Source organism: Antechinus flavipes, chromosome 3 (assembly GCF_016432865.1).
Source record: "Antechinus flavipes isolate AdamAnt ecotype Samford, QLD, Australia chromosome 3, AdamAnt_v2, whole genome shotgun sequence".
Taxonomy (NCBI): domain Eukaryota; kingdom Metazoa; phylum Chordata; class Mammalia; order Dasyuromorphia; family Dasyuridae; genus Antechinus; species Antechinus flavipes.
Window position 1 is genome coordinate 339,321,147 of NC_067400.1, and position 20,271 is coordinate 339,341,417.

A 20,271-nucleotide genomic window follows, 5' to 3' on the forward strand; every position below is an offset into this window, starting at 1 on the left:
AATACCAGAACAACAGCTGAGATGAAGAAAAAAATGTTCACAGAGGAAATTTGATATGAATTGATATGAATTGGTCTCAAGTCCAAAAAGGCTTCTTGGAAGTGCTCACAAAAGATTTTAAAAGGCAAATAAGAAATGCAGAAGAAAAAAATGAGAAAAGAATCAAGAGGTATGCAAGAGTCAACAGCTTGGACAAAGAAGGAAAAAAAAACTGACTGTGAAAACAATTCCTTAAAATAAGGCCAATTTTCCAATCGACAATAGGACAATATTCAGATGAGGAAATTAAAATCATTTCTAGTCATATAGAAATGTCTAATAATTACTGATCAGAGAAATGTAAATTAAGACAACTCAGATTGGCTAAGATGACAGGAAAAGATAATGATGAATGTTGGATAGGATGTGGGAAAACTGGGACATTTAATACATTTTTGATGGAATTATGAATACATCTAGCCATTCTAGAAAGCGATTTGGTACTATGCCCAAAGGGCTATCAAACTTTGATCCAGCAGGGTGGATCTCTACTGGGTCTATATTCCACAGAGATCATAAAAAAAAGGAAAAGTATTCACATGTGCAAAAATGTTTGTAGCAGCCCCTTTTGCAGTGGTAAGGAACTGGAAACTGAGTGGATATCCATTTGCTGGGGAATGGCTGAATAAGTTATGGTATGTGAATGTGATTGAAAATTATTGTTCTGTAAGAAATGATCATCAGGATGTTTTCAGAAAGGCCTGGAGATGCTGCTAACTGAAGTGAGTGCAACCAAGAGATCATTGTACAAAGCAATAGCAAGATTATACATGATCAATTCTGATGGACTTGGATCTTTTCAACAATGAGATGATTCAAGCTAATTTGTGACAAAAAGAGCCATCTTTATCCAGAAAGAGGACTGAATGTGGATCACAACATAGATTTTTCACTGTTTTTGTTGTTGTTTGCTTGCTTTTTTCCCCTCAATTTATTTCCTTTTTTGATCTGATTTTTCTTGGGCAGCATGACAAATGTGGAAATATGTATAGAAGAACTGAATATGTTTAATATATGTTGGATTACTTGCTGTCCCTCAGGGAAGGCAATGGGAGAAGGGAGGAAGAAAAATTTGGAATGTAAGATTTTGCAAAGGCGAATGTGAAAAGTATCTTTGCATATATTTTGAAAATAAAAAGGTATTATTGAAAAAAAAATTTAAAAATTGGACAAATGCAAAAAAAATCCTTTGAAGAAAACAAGTCAAATTAATCAAATGGAAAAAAAAGAGATACAAAAGCTAACTGAAGAAAATCACACATTAAAAACCAGAATGGGGTAAATGAAAGCTAATGACTCCATGAGATATCAGACAAACTAAAAAGAATGAAATATCAACAGCTTTCCTAGAAAATAGATCCAGGAGAGATAATTTAAAAATTACTGGTCTAGTTGAAGACCATGACCAAAAAAAGGTCGATTCTTCAGGAGCTCCTCAAGGAAAACTGCCTTGATACACTAGAACCAGAGGGGGAAATAGTCATTGAAAGAATCCCTCAATCACCTCCAGAAAGAGATCCTACAAGGAAAACCCCAAGGAACATTGTTGTATAACTTCAGAACTATAATCTCAAGGAAAAAATACTGCAAGTTGCCAGACAAAAATAATTCAAGTGTCAATGAGCAGCAGTCAGTATTACCCAGGATCTGACAGTGTTTACAATAAAGGATTGGAGGACCTGAAATACCATATTCTGGAAGACAAAGGATCTGGGGTTACAACCAGTAAAACTGAACATCATTAAGGAGAGGAAATGGATCTTCAATGTAGTAAGCCACTTTCAATCATTTCTATTGAAAAAAAATTAGAATGAAAGAGAAACATAGAAAGGTAAACAAGGGAAAATATATATTATATTTACATCCCTAGATAGGAAAATCATATCTGTAAGTCTTGAGAACTATATCTGTTATTGGGGCAGAGGGAGGGAGAAGGGGAAGGAGCAAACATTACATGGATTGAGGATGTGATTGTGAATAGACTCTGATGTGATGACATCAAAAAAAAGGATTGTTCTGGGAGAAGAAGAAAGGGGAGGTATAATGGGATAAATTAGATCACATGAAGAGTCAAAAAAGACTTATTATAATCCAGAGAAAGAAGGGAGGGAGATGAGTGTTGTAATGCAGGAACCAACTGACAGTGTCTGCTAGAGATCCAACCCAGACCTGCAGAATAGATCTCCTCATGTGAGAGGATATACAAGGAGACTGAGAGGCAGTTGCTGTTCTCTGACCTCTTTGACTGAGCGACTGTGGCATTGTCTGACCTTTCTCCTCTTCCCTATGCCTCTAATTTATCTCATTTCCAATCTGCAACACCTGTGTCAGCAAAGGCTGCCTGGCAAGTCCTTCAGATGTTATGATTCATGACTGTGGAGGCTCTCAAAGAATTGATCTGTGCCTCAACAGATGAGCATTGGCTGAAACTGGATTTCATCAATTTGGGCTTAAAGAGGGAATAATTCAGTTGGGCATAGAAATTTATTTTACCCTTTATAAAGAAGTAGAAAGGAGAAAGAAAAGGGAGGGCTGGATAGAAGGATGGGCAGTAAGACTAGGAGAAAGGGAGAAGAGAAGGGAGATGGGGTGATAGAAGAGAGAGGAAGTAGACAGTGAGTTGAGTTAGAAACAAAACGCTACTAAGGAGGGACAGAGTGGAAAGAGAGAACAAAAATATGTAAGGGAGAGAAAATAGGATGGAGGGAAAAACAGAGCTGATAATCATAACTATGAATGTGAATGGGATGAACTCTCTTAAAACAGAAGTAAATAGCAGAGTGGATTAAAAAACAGAATCCTACAATATGTTGTTTACAAGAAACACATTTGAAACAGAGAGATACACACAGAGAAGGGTTTGTAAAAGCCTAGAACAGAATTTATTGTGCTTCAGCTGAAGCAAAAAGAAAAAGCAGGGGTAGGTAGCAATCTTAAATAAAGCAAAAGTAAAAATTGATCTAATTAAGAGACATAAGGAAGAAAACTACATCTTGTTAAAATAATATCATAGACAATGAAGTAGTATTGATATTAAATGTATGTGCACCAAGTGATAGAGCAGCCAAATTCTTAGATAAAAAGTTAAGCCAGTTACTGGAAGAAATATGCAGCCAAACTATATTAGTGGGAACCTCAACTCCCTCTCTCAGAATTAGACAAATATAACCACAAAATAAACAAGAAAGAAATGAAGGTCGTTAATAGAATTCTAGAAAACTTGGATATGATAGCTCTCTGGAGAAAAGTAAATAGGGAAAGCAAGGAATACAACTTTTTCTTAGCAATACATGGCATTTACACAAAAACTGATCATGTAGTAGGACACAAAAACCTCACAATCAAATGCAGAAAGGCAGGAATAGTAAATGCTTCCTTTTCAGAAGGAATAATAAAAATTATATTCAAAAAGGGCCAAGGAAAGACAGACTAAAACCAAATTGCAAAATAAATAATCTAATTATATAGGCTTTCCTGAAAAGGAAATTTCTCATATTTTGAATTCTCTCTTATGTTCTGCTGTGCACACAGCAATGTTTTCTTTTCTTTTTCTGTATTTTCTATTTTTTCTTTTTTCTATTTTGTATTTAAAACATATAAATTTTTAAAATAAAGACCTCATTTCTTACATGCCAAAAAAGTCCACTTTTCTCCCTCCTATCACCATATCCTTATACCCCCATGAACTCTGTAATTCTTTGATATTTGCTTCTTTGTTTTAGCTACTAGAGACTCCATATCCATTTTCAACTGCTGTCTCCCATATCTGGAACTCACTTTTCTCTTTTCTGTTTCTCCTAGCTTACCTGCATCTCTCTTTGAGTGTCAGTTAAAAATCTCCATCTTCATGACCTTTTCTAATCATCCTTAATATTAGTACCTTCCTGCTAGTGATTATCTTTAACTTATCTACATTTTGTTTGTATCGAGTTGTTTGAATGTAATATCCCTCTCATTAGACTGTGAGCTCCTTGAGATCAGGCGCTGTCTTTTTACATTTCTCTGTATTCCCAACATTTAGCACAGTGCCTGGCATATAGTAGGTGCTTAATAACTGTATGTAGATTAACTTCAGTTTCTTCATCTAAAAAATAAAGGGCTTTGACTTGATGTCATCAGAGATCCCTTCCAGCTCTAGATCTCTGAGCCTATGTGTATTAACCCTCCCTTACCCTCTTTATAAATACACTGTGTATTTTTTATGCTGCCCCATTTGACATCCCCTTCATCTGGCTGATGGTGTCTAGCCTAAAGAATCTGCAAGTCTCTATAACATCTAGGGTGACAGAGACAGCTTCAGAATTATTTTATCACTTTCTATTCTAGTCCTAACCCAATTTTCTCTGTCCTGCTCATATGCTTGCTATTTACAGCAACTTGGTTACTAAGGGAAACCACAGTTCTTCCTCTCACATGAGCTTTCAGGTTTTCCACTGGTTATATTTCAGGCTTAAATGAAGATGCTAGCAAAGGTTTGTTTTGCAACTTGGGAATACAAACTTTATTCTCCAAAGAGGCCATTAGTGAAAAAATAAGGCTAATTTTTATATGTTTACTATATGTGTTTATGGAGAAACACTATGATATAATGGGGAGAATGCAGGGCTTTGAGTTAGCAAGATCTGAATTCAAGTTTTCCTTTGATACATGCTAGCTTGTTCAACTATGGGCAAGTCACAGATCTTTTATCACACACACACACGGATTCCCAAAATCTTGCTGTGGTTTTAAATTACTTTTGGGACATTCTGTATATACATACACACATTACTAGTTATCTACATTTTAAAATAGATAACATATTTATATAATTTACATGATAAATTATAATACTTATATTATTAATCACTTTAAGGTTTACAAAGGCACTTTATGTAGGTTATCTTAATTGATGCACACAACAAACTTGTGAGGTGTGGAGTATTATTATCTCCATTTTACAAATGGGCAAACTCAGGGACAGAGAGCTTAAATGACTTGCCTATAATCACATATTCTGTAAGTTTCTGAAGCAGAATGGGAATTCAGGTCTTCTTTATTCCAAGTCCCAAGTTCTATCCACTATGTCACCTAGCTAACCATATTTAAACTGAGATGAGGAGGGAAAGAATCCCCTCCTTTAGATCCACTTCCATGGATTTAGTTGCTTCTGTATACTAGAATGCAGTTATAATGTATTAAGATGTTTTTAAAAATAACTTTTTATTGACAGTACATATGCATGGGTAATTTTTTACAACATTATCCCTTGCACTCACTTCTGTTCTGACTTTTCCCTTCCCTCCCTCCACCTCCTCCCCTAGATGGCAGGCAGTCTTATATATGTTAAATATGTTATAGTATATCCTAGATACAATATATATGTGCAGAACCTAAAAGTTCTCTTGTTGCACTGGAAGAATTGGATTCAGAAGGTAAAAATAACCTGAGAAGAAAAACAAAAATGCAAACAGTTCACACTTATTTCCCAGTATTCCTTCTCTGGGTGTAGCTGATTCTGTCCATCATTGATCAATTGGAACTGAATTAGATCTCTTTGCTGAAGATATCCACTTCCATCAGAATACATCCTCATATAGTATTGTTGTTGTTGTTTGTTTGTTTGTTTTTTAATTTTATTTTATAATAACTTTATATTGACAGAATCCATGCCAGGGTAATTTTTTTTTACAACATTATCCCTTGCACTCGCTGCTGTTCTGATTTTTCCCCTCTCTCCCTTCACTCCCTCCCCTAGATGGCAAGCAGTCCTATATATGTTAGATATGTTGCAGTATATTCTACATACAATATATGTTTGCAGAACCAAACAGTTCTCTTGTTGCACAGGGAGAATTGGATTCAGAAGGTAAAAATAACCTGGGAAGAAAAACAAAAATGCAAATAGTTCACATTCGTTTCCCAGTGTTCTTTCTTTGAGTGTAGCTGCTTTTGTCCATCATTTATCAATTGAAACTCAGGTCTCTTTGTCAAAGAAATCCACTTCCATCAGAATACATCCTCATACAATATCGTTGCTGAAGTGTATAATGATATCCTGGTTCTGCTCATTTCACTCAGCATCAGTTCATATAAGTCTCTCCAAGTCTCTCTATATTCATCCTGCTGGTCATTTCTTACAGAACAATAATATTCCATAATATAGCACTAGATTGCTATAGTTATTGACGATTTTGTTATGTCAACCTAACCTGTTCCACTGATCAACTAATCTATTCTTAGCCAATACCAAATGGTTTTGGTGACTGCTGCTTTATAATATAGTTTTAGATCATGTACAGGTAGGCCACCTTCATTTGATTTTTTTTTCCATTAATTCCCTTGAAATTTTTGACCTTTTGTTCTTCCATATGAATTTTGTTATTTTTTCTAGGTCATTAAAATAGTTTCTTGGGAGTCTGATTGGTATAGCATTAAATAAATAGATTAGTTTAGGGAGTATTGTCATCTTTATTATATTTGCTTGGCCTATCCAAGAGCATTTAATATTTTTCCAATTATTTAAATCTGACTTTAGTTGTGTGGAAAGTGTTTTGTAGTTTTGCTCATATAATTCCTGACTTTCCTTTGGTAGATAGAGTCCCAAATATTTTATGCTATCAACAGTTATTTTGAATGGAATTTCTCGATCTCTTGCTGTTGGATTTTGTTGGTGATGTATAAAAATGCTGATAATTTATGTGCATTTATTTTGTATCCTACAACTTTGCTAAAGTTGTGAATTATTTCTAATAGCTTTTTAGTAGAATCTCTGGAGCTCTCTAAGTATACCATCACATCATATGTAAAGAGTGATAATTTGGTTTTCTCATTTCCTACTCTAATTCCTTTAATCTCTCAACTCTTATTACCGAGGTTAGCGTTTCTAATACAATATTGAATAATGGTTGATAGTGGGCAACCTTGTTTCACTCCTGATCTTACTGGGAAAGGTTCCAGTTCATCCCCATTACATATGATGCTTACTGATGGTTTTAAATATATGCTCCTGACTATTTTAAGGAAAAGTCCATTTATTCCTATACTCAAGTGTTTTTATTAGGAATGGATGTTGGATTTTATCAAATGCTTTTTCTGGCTCTATTGTGATGATCATATGGTTTTTGCTAATTTGGTTATTGATATAGTCAATTATGCTAATAGTTTTTCTTAATGTTGAACCAGCCCTGCATTCTCAGTATAAATCCTACTTGGTCATAGTGTATTATCCCAGGAATGATTTTCTGTAATCTTTTTGCTAATATTTTATTTAAGATTTTAGCATCAATATTCATTAGGGAGACTGGTCTATAATTTTCTTTCTCTGTTTTCAGCCTACCTGGTTTGGGTATCAGTATCATGTCTGTGTCATAAAAGGAGTTTGGTAGGACTCCTTCAATCCCTATTTTTACAAATAGTTTATATAGCATTGGAGTTAATTGTTCTTTAAATGTTTGGTAGAATTCACATGTGAATCCGTGTGGTCCTGAGGATTTTTTCTTAGGGAACTGATTCATAGCTTGTTCTATTTCTTTTTCTAACATGGGACTGTTTAACCAATTTACTTCTTTTTCTGTTAATCTGGGCAAGGCATATTTTTGAAGGTATTCTTCCATTTCATTTAAGTTATGGAATTTGTTGGCATAAAGCTGGGCACAGTAATTCCTAATTATTCTCTAATTTTCTCTTCATTAGTAGCAAGTTCTCCCTTTTCATTTTTAAGACTAACAATTTGATTTTCCTCTTTCCTGTTTTTAATCAGATTTACTAAGGGTTTAACTATTTTGTTATTTTTTTCACAGAATCAACTCTTAGTTTTATTAATTAATTCAATAGTTTTTCACTTTCAATTTTATTAATCTTTCCTTTTATTTTTAAATTTCAAGTTTGGTGTTTGATTGGAGATTTTTAATTTGTTCTTTTTCTAGCATTTTTAGTTGCAAGCCCAATTCATTGACCTTCTCTTTCTCTATTTTATGCAAGTAGGCCTGTAGAGATATAAAATTTCCCCTTATTACTGCTTTGGCTCATCCCACACATTTTGGTATGGCGTCTCATCATTGTCATTTTTTTGGGTGAAGTTATTATGTCTATGATTTGCTGTTTCATCCAATCATTCTTTAGTATGAGATTACTTAGTTTCCAATTATTTTTGGTCTATTTTCTAATGGCTTTTTATTGTAATTTTCATTGCATCATGGTCTGAAAAGGATGCATTTACTATTTCTGCCTTATTGCATTTGAGTTTGAGGTTTTTATGTCCTAATATATGGTCAATTTTTGTATAGGTTCCATGAACTGCTGAGAAGTAAATATACTCCTTTCTGTCTCCATTTAGTTTTCTCCAAAGATCTATCATATTAACTTTTCTAGTATTCTATTTACCTCTTTGACTTCTTTCTTATTTATTCTGTGGTTTGATTTATCTAATTCTGAGAGTGCAAGGTTGAGATCTCCCACTATTATAGTTTTGCTGTCTATTTCTTCTTGTAGCTCTCTTAATTTCTCTTTTAAGAATTTAGATGCTACACCACTTGGTGCATATATGTTTAAAATTGATATTGCTTCATTATCTATGCTACCCTTTCACAAGATATAGTGCCCTTCCTTATCTCTTTTAATTAGATCAAATTTTACTTTTGCTTGATCTGAGATCAGGATGGCTACCCCTGCTTTTTTGACTTCACATGAAGCATAGTAGGTTCTGCTCCAACCTTTTACTTTTACTCTGTATCACCTTGCTTCAAGTGTGTTTCCTGTAAACAACATATTGTAGGATTCTGGCTTTTAATCCATTCTGCTAACTGCTTCCTCTTTATGGGGAGTTTACCCCATTGACATTTATGGCTAAAAATCACCAATTCTGTATTACTTGCCATATTGTTAACCCCTGCTTATGCTTTTCTCCTTTTCTTCCCCCTTACCTCCCTCCCCAGTATTAAACTTGTGAGCACCACTTGCTTCTCACAGTCTTCTTTTTAGTATCCCTCCCCACTGCCTTAGAGTTCCTTCCCCTATCTTACTCCTTTTCCTCACAGTTTCCGTATTCCCTTCTGCTTAGCTTATTCCTTCCTTTTCACTTTTCCCCTCCCACTTTTCAATGAGATGGGAGAAGTTTCACTATAAATCAAATATGTCTAATATTTTTCTCTTTAACCCAATTCTGATGACAGTAAGATACACACTATGTTCATCCCCCTCTATTCTTTCTCTCAGATATAATAGGTTTGCTTTGCCTCTTGGTGAGATGTATGTAGTACCTCCACTTTTCCCTTTTCCGGGTACAATTTCTTTTCCACCTCTAGTTTCTAGAACAAAGTATATATTTGTTCTTTATATATCTTTATAGCAGAAATGTAGTTCTCAAGGTTTCTTTTTATCTTTTTAGGTTTCTCTTGAGTTTTATATTTATAGATCAAACTTTTTGTTCAGTTCTGGTTTTTTCATCAAAAATAGATGAAATTCCTTTTTTTCCTTGAATGTCCATCTTCTTCCTTGGAAAAAGATGCTCATTTTGACTGGATAAGTTATTTTTGGCTGCATACCAAGTTCCTTAGTCTTTCAGAATATCATATTCCAGGCCCTTTGATCCTTTAATGCGGATGCTGCTAGATCCTGAGTAATCCTTATTGTAGCTCCTCTATATTTGAATTGATTTTTTCTAGCAGCTTGCAGTATTTTTTCCTTGGTCTGATAGTTCTGGAATTTGGCCACTGTATTTCTTGGAGTTTTGATTTTAGTGTCCCTTTTAGTAGGTGATCGATGAATTCTTTCAATGTCTATTTAACCCTTTGTTTCTATAACATCTAGGCAGTTCTCTTTCATAATTTCCTGGAAAATAGTGTCCAGGCTTTTTTTTTTTTCATCATATTTTTCAGGAAGTCCAATAATTCTCAGATTATCTCTTCTAGATCTATTTTCCAGGTCTGTTGTTTTCCCAAGAAGGTATTTGACATTTTTCCCCATTGTTTCACTTTTTTGGTTTTGTTTGACTGATTCTTGGTATCTCATCGAGTTCATTCATTTCCATTTGTTTGATTGATTTTTAATGAATTATTTTCTTCACTCACTTTTTAATATTTTTTTCTAATTGTCCAATTGAATTTTTTAAGTGAGTTGTTTTGTTCTATGGAATTTTTTTCCATTTCAACAATTTTATTTTTTAAAGAGCTAGTTTCATTTTCCAACTCACTAATTCTGTTTTTCAAGGATTTGATTTCTTTATCCACTTTCTCTTTAAATGAGTGGGATGACTTATCCAGACTCTCTTGCCAAGTTTCTTTTTCCTTTTCCCATTTTTCTTCTAGCTCTCCTGTTAGAGCCTTTTAAATTTCTTCTAAGAGAGTCTTGTGTGCTGAGGACCAAATCATATCCCCCCTTTGGGGATTCATCTGGAGAGAGACTGTTTTTAGTCTCCTCAGGGTTGAAAGTCTGCTCTCTATCCATATAGAAGCTATCAAGGATTAGAGTCCGTTTTAATTTTTTGCTCATTTTGTCAAAGAAGAATCAAAGAAAACAAACTAACAAGAAAAACAACTGCAGTCTGCTTTTTTAATTTTTATTTTTTTTTGGTCTGAATGATATTACCGAGCTTTCTCTACAGACAACAGTGGACAGCAGCAAGGCACTAGCAGGACAGTAATGGCTGCGCTGCATTTGTGCTCTGAGACTCTGAGAACATGCTGAGACACTGCGGGTGGGTATGGCCAGGTCCCAAGAGACCCTAGCCTTTTGGGATTATAGTCTTTACCCTCAGTGTTTTTAGCTTCTTTGCTTGTCTACTGGCTTGCTGCCAGGGCAAAGTAGCCAACATTGTAGTAATGGCTCACATTACTCCAGAATGTTCATCCCCCTCTATTTATGGGGATATAAATATCCCTCACAGAAATGGCTGAGATCACACCCCACCCCCCTCCAGTCTGCTCAGCTGTGAGCTGCCTGCCTTACTCTGTCTGCTGTGCTGTTGCTGCCTGCCTTCAGTTTGTGTCTGATCTAACCCTCCCCACACCTGAGCAAAGACAGACCTTTTCTGGTGAATTTTGAAGATAATGTCTCGGTAATTATTTGTGTTTTTTTTCAGTCAAGCACTAATTCTGAGGCTTGTCGTGAAATAAATTATTCTGAGAGAAAAGACAGAGCTTAAGTAGATGTGTGTGTTCTCTCCGTCATTTTGGCCAGAAGTCAAGTATTAAGATTTTAAAATTCATTACCAAGATGTCTTGATTCCTTTACGAGGTACCTGAGTCAAGAATATAACAATAGAATTGGCTGAGCAAACAAATTAGGCTCAGCCTCTGAGGTTTTCAATAACTATGTCCTAGATGAACTTCTAGTTCAATTTCAATTGTTGGAGAAGATGAAAGCCAGAGATACCAGGGTGAGGCTTCATATGTTTCCCATTCAGCCCTCCTTACTTATGGGGCTATTCAGGCCAATGTCTCCCACTATCTCCAGTTGTCCTGGTCTATATCTTACCACTGGACCCAGATAGCTCTGGAGAAGAAATGAAGCTAATGATTTTGCACTGCCTTGTCTCACTTCAATACAATTCACTTGGATATCGTGGCACCATCACTTAGATGTCATGGTCCTCTTTGAGAATCAAGAATCCTGTATCTTGTAATCTTAAACTTGATTCTACCAATCTGTTAAATTAAGCCTTATCAAGATATTAGCTTTTAAGAATTGGAGGTATCCACTACCCACCTCTCAGATTTGATAGGATGACAGGAAAAGATAATGCTGAATGTTGGAGGGGATGTGGGAAAACTGGGACGCTGATACATTATTGGTGGAATTGTGAATACATTCAGTCATTCTGGAGAACAGTTTGGAAATATGCTCAAAAAGTTATCAAACTGTATACCCTTTGATCCATCAGTGTTACTACTAGGCTTATATCCCAAAGAGATCTTAAAGAAGGGAAAGAGACTTGTATGTGCAAGAATGTTTGTGGCAGCCTCTTTGTGGTGGCTAGAAACTGGAAACTGAGTGGATGCCCATCAATTGGAGAATGGCTGAATAAATTGTGGTATATGAATGTTATGGAATATTATTGTTCTGTAAGAAATGACCAGCAGGAAGATTTCAGAAAGGCCTGGAGAGACTTACATGAACTGATGCAGAGTGAAATGAGTAGGACCAGAAGATCATTATATACAACAACAATACTATATGATGATTAATTCTGATAGATGTGACTCTCTTCAACAATGAGATGAACCAAATCAGTTCCATTTGTTCAATAATGAATAGAACCAGCTACACTGGGAAAAGAACTCTGGGAAATGAGTGTGAAATACTATATAGCATTTCCAATCCCTCTGTTTTTGTCTGCTTGCATTTTTGATTTCCTTCTCAGGTTAATTTTACATTATTTCAAAGTCCGATTCTTCTTGTGCAGCAAAATAACTGTATGTATACATATCCATATATTGTATGTATGTATACATATCCATATATTGTATTTAACATATGCTTTAACATATTTAACATGTATGGGACTACCTGCCATCTAGGGGTAGGGGTGGGGGGAAGGAGGGGAAAAGTTGGAACAGAACATTTTGCAAGAGTCAATGCTGAAAAATTACCCATGCATATATCTTGTAAATAAAAAGCTATAATTAAAAATGATTTAAAAAAAGAATTGGAGGTATCAGATCTTTCAGGAACATCTGCATTTTAACAAAATATTTTTAGAAACAAAAAAACCTTTAGGAGAGAAGCAGAAATATTTTGGAATGACAAATAACAACACCTAAGAAGTTGCTTAGTCTGTTTCTTCATAATTCAGGCTAATAAATGTGTATATACATAGATATTAAATAAATTTTGGTTTTTATGAACCTTCTAAAACTGTATATTTGGAGAAAGTACAAGCTCATTTTTTCTTCATATAACCCAGGCAGGTGTAGGTTTTATTTGGTGAGGATGCAAATGAGAGTTGGTGTTGTACTTCCAATCTGTTCAATAATATTTTTTAGTGTTAGAATGAGGTAGCTTGCTTTTTCTTCCCTGTAAGTAAAATCAAGGTCAATTTAAAATATAAAGTTTGAACAGAAAAATAATAGTCCTAGAGACTTTTTCACAAGTATTCATGAGATATAGAGCTCTCTCTGATTTATAGCTAAGGTTTACAAAAGATTTAGAAGCTTGAAGAGATGATTCTTCTGGCAAAATTGCCTTCTAATTCATCATGTTTTTGTAATCTATCAATGATTAAGATCCCAGTAAGAGCAGAAACCACTCTTATTCAACAATTTTGAAAATGGTAGCCACAGTATAGTGTCAAAGGCTTACCTGAATTTGAACTATTGTAACTATCTATGTCAACAAAACTTTCCTTAGTGGATTAGTGGTAAGAAAATTGTATTTGGACTCAGAGAATATCTGAATACTGATTCTGTCCTCTATGACCTTAGAGCAAGTCACAATTTCTCCTTGTTGTTATTGTTCAGTCATGTCAGACTCCTGGTGATCTTATTTGGGGTTTTCTTGGGAAAGATATTGGAGTGGTTTGTCATTTCACAAATAAAGAAACTGAGGCAAACAGGATTAAGTGACTTGTCCAGGTTCACACAGCCAGTAAATGTCTGAGGCCAATTTGAACTCAGGAAGACGAATTTTTCTGACTCCAGGCTTGGCACTCTATCCACTGAGCCATCTAGCTGCCCTATTAATGGGAAAGGGGGTGTTCCTTCCATTTCTACAGCTATGCTCCTAAAATCTTGCATCAAATTCTCTATGCATGTGTTGTACACAGCATAAAATGAGTGCTTCAAGGAGAGTGCTACTTTGGTATTTTTATCAATAGCATCTAGCACTAAAGCTGTAACCATGTTTCATGTTTTATGAAAGTCATGTAACCATGACTGTCTTTGTACCTGGGCATCAAAATTTAGTGGATGCTGATGACATTTGCATTTTTTCAGGAAGCCAAAGCAATCAGCTTAACACTTAGTTAGAAAGATTAGTTAAAAAAGGAATCTCCTAGATCACTTTGCTTCCAAAGGGTACATCCCAGGTAAGCTACTCCTTGATCAGAGTAGTTTGGTTTTATTGTATAAATTGTTCTCCTCGTTCTTACTTTCTTCTACCTCAGCTCATATAAGTCTTCTCAGATTTCTCTGAAACTATCCTTTTCATCATTTCTTACAGCACAATAGCATTCCATTCCATTCATATAACATGATTTTTTTCCAGCTTTTTTCTCAACTGTTGGGCCCTCCTTAATTTTCCAGTCCTATTCTATTATAAAAAAAAGAGTTGCTATAAATAATTGTGCATGTAAATAAAAGAAATAGTTTATAATAAAGTTTTTTGCATCAATGTGGGAATTCCTGGGAGCAAGGATGGAGATGGTGAATCAGAAAAGTTAATAGTAATATTACATAGCACTTTAAGGTTTACAAAGCAATTTATGTGTTACCTCTTTTGAACCTCAAAAAACCAAAACAAAACCCTATGAAATAGGGACTATTATTATCTTTATCTTACAGATAAAGAAAATGAAGGATGGAGAGTTGTTACTTGTCCAAGGTCACTCAACTAATACATATCTTAAACAGTACTCAAAGTCAAGTCTTCTGCATTCTACATCTAGCATTCTACTCTTTGTACCAGTTAGCCCTTGTGATGATTTATTTTATAATCTTTTAAATATGTGATTGTAGCCTCCGTGCTAATGTGTTATTTAATTATTTGTGCCAATATTCATTGGTACAAATTCATTCATTAAGAAAGAAAATTATAAGTCAATAATCCCCAGTGAATATTGGGGATTTTTGTCCTATAATTTTCTTTCTTAATTTTTTCCTTCTTGTTATAGATATCAAGACCATGTCTGTTTCATAGAAATAGCTTGGGCATATGCCTTCTTTTTCTAATCTTGCAAACAGTTTGTATAATATGGGAATTAATCTGATACTGGGGCATTTTTCTTTGGGAGTTCATTTATATCTTGATCAGTATTTTTTAAAAAAAGGTTTATTTAAATTTGCCAATTCTTGTTATATTAATTTAGATATTTTATATTTTGATAAGTGTTAATCCATTTCATCTAAGTTATCCATTTTGTTGGCATATAATAAGGTAAAATAATTTTTGATCTTTTTAAAAAAAATTCAACATTATTTGTTGTGAACTAGACTCCATTGGTAGTGGCAATTTGATTTTGTTCTTTTTAAAAATTGGACTAGCTATTTTATTAGTTTAAGAAAAAACTCCTAATTTTATTAATTCAATTTTGCTTTCAATTTTTTAAATAAATTTTTTGATTTTCAAAATTTGTTCTGGTGTTGTTGGTTTTGGATGTATTTCTTTTATAGGTTTTTGTTTTCCTTTAGTTTTATGTTCATTTCCATTTTTGTTGAGCATCCCTGCCACTATAACTCTTGATGGTTTGTTTTTCTGTTTATTGATTCTTCCAGTCTACCTCCTAACTTTGGACTTGATGTTAGGGCTAAGCTCTCCCACACTTTTGGAGTAAAGTTTTATGCAGGACTTGTTGCTGCTTGCTTGCATTATAGAATGTGTTATTTCAGGATCTCAGGGATAGTTTGAGGACCTGCAATCTTTGAGTGCTCCCACAGTGATCTGATCAGGGCAAAATCTGATTGTTATTCTGATAATCCTAGCCTTGCAAGTTCCTGATTTGGATTTAAACAGTAAAGTCCTAGTGGATTCTGCTTCTATCAAAACTTCTGTTGGTTTAGAATGGTAGAACTGTAGACTTTCTATTGGTCTAGGATTCCTATCTTGGCCATTTCCTGCACAGACTGGATTAGATTTTGGAAATTAGATCATGCTACAACTTGGGCACCTGAGCTTTACTTCAGCTTCTGCTTTCTTAACTGTTTTCTTTCAAGGTCTATATTGGGGGAATATCACTTTCTGTAGAGGTCCCCCTGTTCATTTTGTCCGAGATCTGTAATCGAGATCTGGATAGTGGGAACCACCAGTTGGCACTTGCTCCCGTTTTGTTTTTTGATATGGCAGTGTTCCTCTTGGCCTCCTGCTCCAGACTTAGCAAGTAGGTGGACAGTGCATAAAGTGCTGCGCCTGGAGTGAAGAAAACCTTTTATCTTGCTTTAAATACTTAATAGCTGGGATTCTTGACAAGGCACTTAACTTCTATTTGCCTCAGTTTTCTTTAATTTGCTTTAAAATTTTTCGAGTTCTAGGTTTTCTCCTTTATCTTCATCCACAATTAAGAAACAACCTGTGAAGTTATGCAAAACATTTCTATACAAGTTATGGGAAAAAATATAGCTCTCCCACTCTAATGAAAATAATAATCTCAAGGAAAATTAAGTTAAAAAAAACTTAGAGAGAATGCTTCAATCTATATTCATTCACAATTAGGTCTTTCTCTGGGTATGATAGAATTTTTCATCATAAGTCCTTCAGAATTAGTCGCAGATGATTGTACTACTGAGAATAGCAAAGTCATTTACAGGTGGTCATCTGGAACAATGCTATTGCTTTGTATACAGTACATTTCACTTCTTTTGAGTTCATGGAAGATTTTCCAGGTTATGTGTGTGTGTTTTTTTTTCCTTGAGAACATCCTGTTCATCCTTTCCCACAAAACAATAATATTCTATTATAAACATACCTGGCATATTTTTTAGATCTGTTTGGAGCAGAGTTAAATCCACTCCTTCTTATTACTCCTCCCTCTTAGTTCCTCCTCTGATTAATTTTTCTAAGAAGGTAAAACTACTAAACTGAAGGCAAGTCATCTACATTTTTAAGCATCAACATCCTCATCTGAAAAATGGGGATGACTGCAAGTAACTAATAAGAATCAAGTGAGCCAATTATGTATATGAAGGACTTTTGGAAAAATATAAATTTAGATGGCTATTCTTCTTCCAATCCATATATACTATTTAACGTATAGCCTCAGGCAAAATGCATACTTATGTTCTCTGTATGAGTCTTTTGCAAGAAGATAATTAATACCTTGAATCTGAGGAACATTGAGGATGACAAGGCTTGAGAAATTTAGTGATGAGTGATGCTCTTTTAATTATTATTTAGGCCTTGAATTTACTAAGTAGAGAAAAAGGAAATAGGAAGATTCTCTAAGGCATTGCTAGTGAGGTTGTAAATATCAATAAAAGTATGTGTCCTGTCTTAAAATCAAGATTTTTTTAACACTTTAATTCAAATGTAGGGATAAAGGGAGAGAAAGATGAGTGTACCTTATAGGTGTAATGAAGCTTTATGTGTGGCAATGACTACCTCTATGTTTCTTGAAGGGAAGCAAAACAGATAGCTCTTGTGTCTTCTTCCACCTTCCAGAGAAAGAATTGGGTGGTGGGGGCAGGAGGGCATTTTGCTCTCTTCAGAGAGATGTGGGGTTCCAAATTAGAAATATATTTATCTGCTCCTTTGAATATTGTTTGCCTAGGGGTATGATTTTTTTCCATCTAACTTTTCATTGCTTTGTCATTTTGGGAGGGAAGGAATTATTCCAAGCTCTATATGCAAAGCTTCATCTTCTTCCCACCTAATAGCAAGTTCATAAGGAATACAAATATAAATACAAATGGCATAGAAGTTCATTTATCCAAATCATAGTAAAACAGAAATTAAATAAGGTATTTCTAGGTGATTTTAAATCATACAATACAGAAGGAAAGGAGCTCATTCTTTGGAAGAGAGATAACTCAGCTTAATCAACATGCAGTCCTGAATCTCACCATAAGGGAAAACTTGACCTAGTCTAAGTTTGGGGTGGAGACATGTATGAAGCCTGCCAGCTCTTCTCAGGCTGCTCCAGAGTTGTTTACTTCAGCAATCTGAAGTGAGGTTGGCCTCTTCCATCTTCTCTCTAGATGCTGGAAACCCACTGGCATTCCAAGAAGACTCTAGCTGGAAATCCTCAAAGTGAAAACTCAAAGGGGACTAGAAGAAAAGGGCAAGTCTCACCTCTCAAAGAAAGTCCCAAACAAATGGTTTAGGAACAGTAGTTACAAAATGTCCACCTAATTTAAATGGTCTGTTGTAACTTGTTTAGCTGGGAGGGAACGTGGTCTTATAATAAAAAATAGATGGCACCTGATCCAAACTCTCTTAACAAAATCATATAGTCATTGAATTGGAAGGAATCTTAGATGTCATTTGGTCCAATTCCCTTATTTTTACAGATAAAGAAAACGAGTCCCAGAGTGATGAAGTGACTTGCTCAAATTAATTCAGCAAGTTAATGGCGTAGAAAAGATTATAACTGTTCTTTGTAGTGAATTCCTCAATGAGTATGGATATGAATTTAACTCTGAGTAGAATTTCCTTAGAGCAGAGCTCTTAACTTTTTTTTTTTTTGGTGTGTCATGGACTCTTCCTGACTCTTGGTGAAAGCATAGGGGAAGCTGAAGGACTCCTCCAAATGTTTTTACATGCATAAAAAAAAATATGTTGGCTTACAAAGGAAACCAATTATGTTGAATTATAGTGTATAAACAGGAAATCTTTAATTATATATAATCCAGAGGCTGGTCTAATAATTAAAATAATTTTGAAGAAGTGATGAGAGTAAATGAATTTTGAGATAGCTTTCTGTAGAACTATAATGTGATTTGGGAAATATCTGTAATTTTCTGTAAGAATATAAGCATTTTCCAATTGATGAATGATTAAAAGACAAGAATAGACAACTTTTAGACAAAGAAATTAAAACCACTTCTACTCATATGAAAAAATTCTATAAAGCACTGTTGATCAGAGAAATGCAAATTAAGACAACTCTGAGGTACTACCCTATATTTCAAAGATTGGCTAAGATGATAAGAAAAAATAATGATAAATATTGGAGGGGATGTGGAAAAACTAGGACATTAATACATTGTTAGCAGGGTTGTGAACTAATCCAACCATTTTGGAGAGCAATTTGGAACTCAAAGGATAATCAAACTGTGCTTATCTTTTTGATCCAGCAATGTCTCTACTGAGCCTGTATCCCAAAGAGATCATGAAAAAGAGAAAAGGACCCACATGTGCAAAAAATATAATAGTCCTTTTTGTACTAGCAAGGAACTGGAAACTGGGTGGATGCCCATCAGTTGGAGAGTGGCTGAATAAGTTATGTCATATGAACATGTTAAGGAGTATTACTGTTCTATAAGAACTGTATAAGAATTGTTCTATAAGAAATGTCAGCAGGATGATTTCAGAAAGGCCTGGAGAGACTTATATAAACTGATGCTAAGTGAAGTGAGTAGAACCAAGAGAATATTGTATACCACAATAACAAGATTATGTGATAATCAACTATGATGGACTTGGCTCTTTTCAACAATGAGGTGATTCAGGCCAATTCCAATAGACTTGTGATGAAGAGAGCCACCTGCACCCAGAAAAAGGACTGAATGTGAATCATAATATAATATTTTCATCTTTTTGTTGTTGTTTGCTTGCTTTTTGTTTTTTCTCATTTTTTTCCTTTTTTGATATGATTTTTCTTGTGCAGCAAGATAAATGTGGAAATATGTATATAAGAACTTTACAAGTTTAACATATACTAGATTACTTACTGTCTAGAGGAAGGAGTGAGCAAAGGGGAGGGAAAAATTTTATAATACAAGGTTTTGCAAAGGTGAATGGTGAAAACTATATTTGTATATTCTTTGAAAATAAAAAGCTATTTTTTTTTTGAAAAAAAAATCTGTGATTTCTGTTGGTGACAATCACATGTGATATTCGGAGTACTGTGGTTTGTTGCCTACATTCATAATTAAAAGAAATGCAAAATTTCACTTAGCAGAGAGGAAAAATAAAGATTCAATTTTTTCCCCATTCAAATTGAGACTCCATTAATTCTATCCCCTGGTTAAGAACTCCTATTGTAGAGGGTACACAGATATTTGTATGTATCAGCTGGTGAGCATGCATGACCATCAGAAGAAAAGCAGGAAAAAGGCATGGAAGGCAGCCTTTGGACCTTCACAATGGTCTGGGTATCATGGCAATTTCTTAGTCCAGCTTATTGTAAATCATCTCTCCTTGATGACCTCAACTGTCACCTTGACAACCATTGTACTCTTTTATCAAAATAGAAAAAATGGTGCCTAAGGACAAAAGACCTAGGCCTTGTTAAGTGGTAAGTCACTAACATTTATGAAGCTGGTTATCTCATTTGATTAGGGCATAATGCTAACACAGGGCCACAACCACATCTGTTCTTGCTTTAGCTTTTCTGTATTTCAAAATCACAGACTACTTCTATACACCATTACTGATCATAAGAAG

General features: G+C 34.7%; 1 long non-coding RNA gene across 1 annotated transcript in view; it reads right to left on the reverse strand.

Annotated features, from left to right (window-relative positions):
- Positions 1–20,271, reverse strand: part of LOC127554288 (uncharacterized) — a 48,725-nt gene that overhangs the window by 27,681 nt on the left and 773 nt on the right. The gene's annotated exons all lie outside the window — the stretch shown is intronic.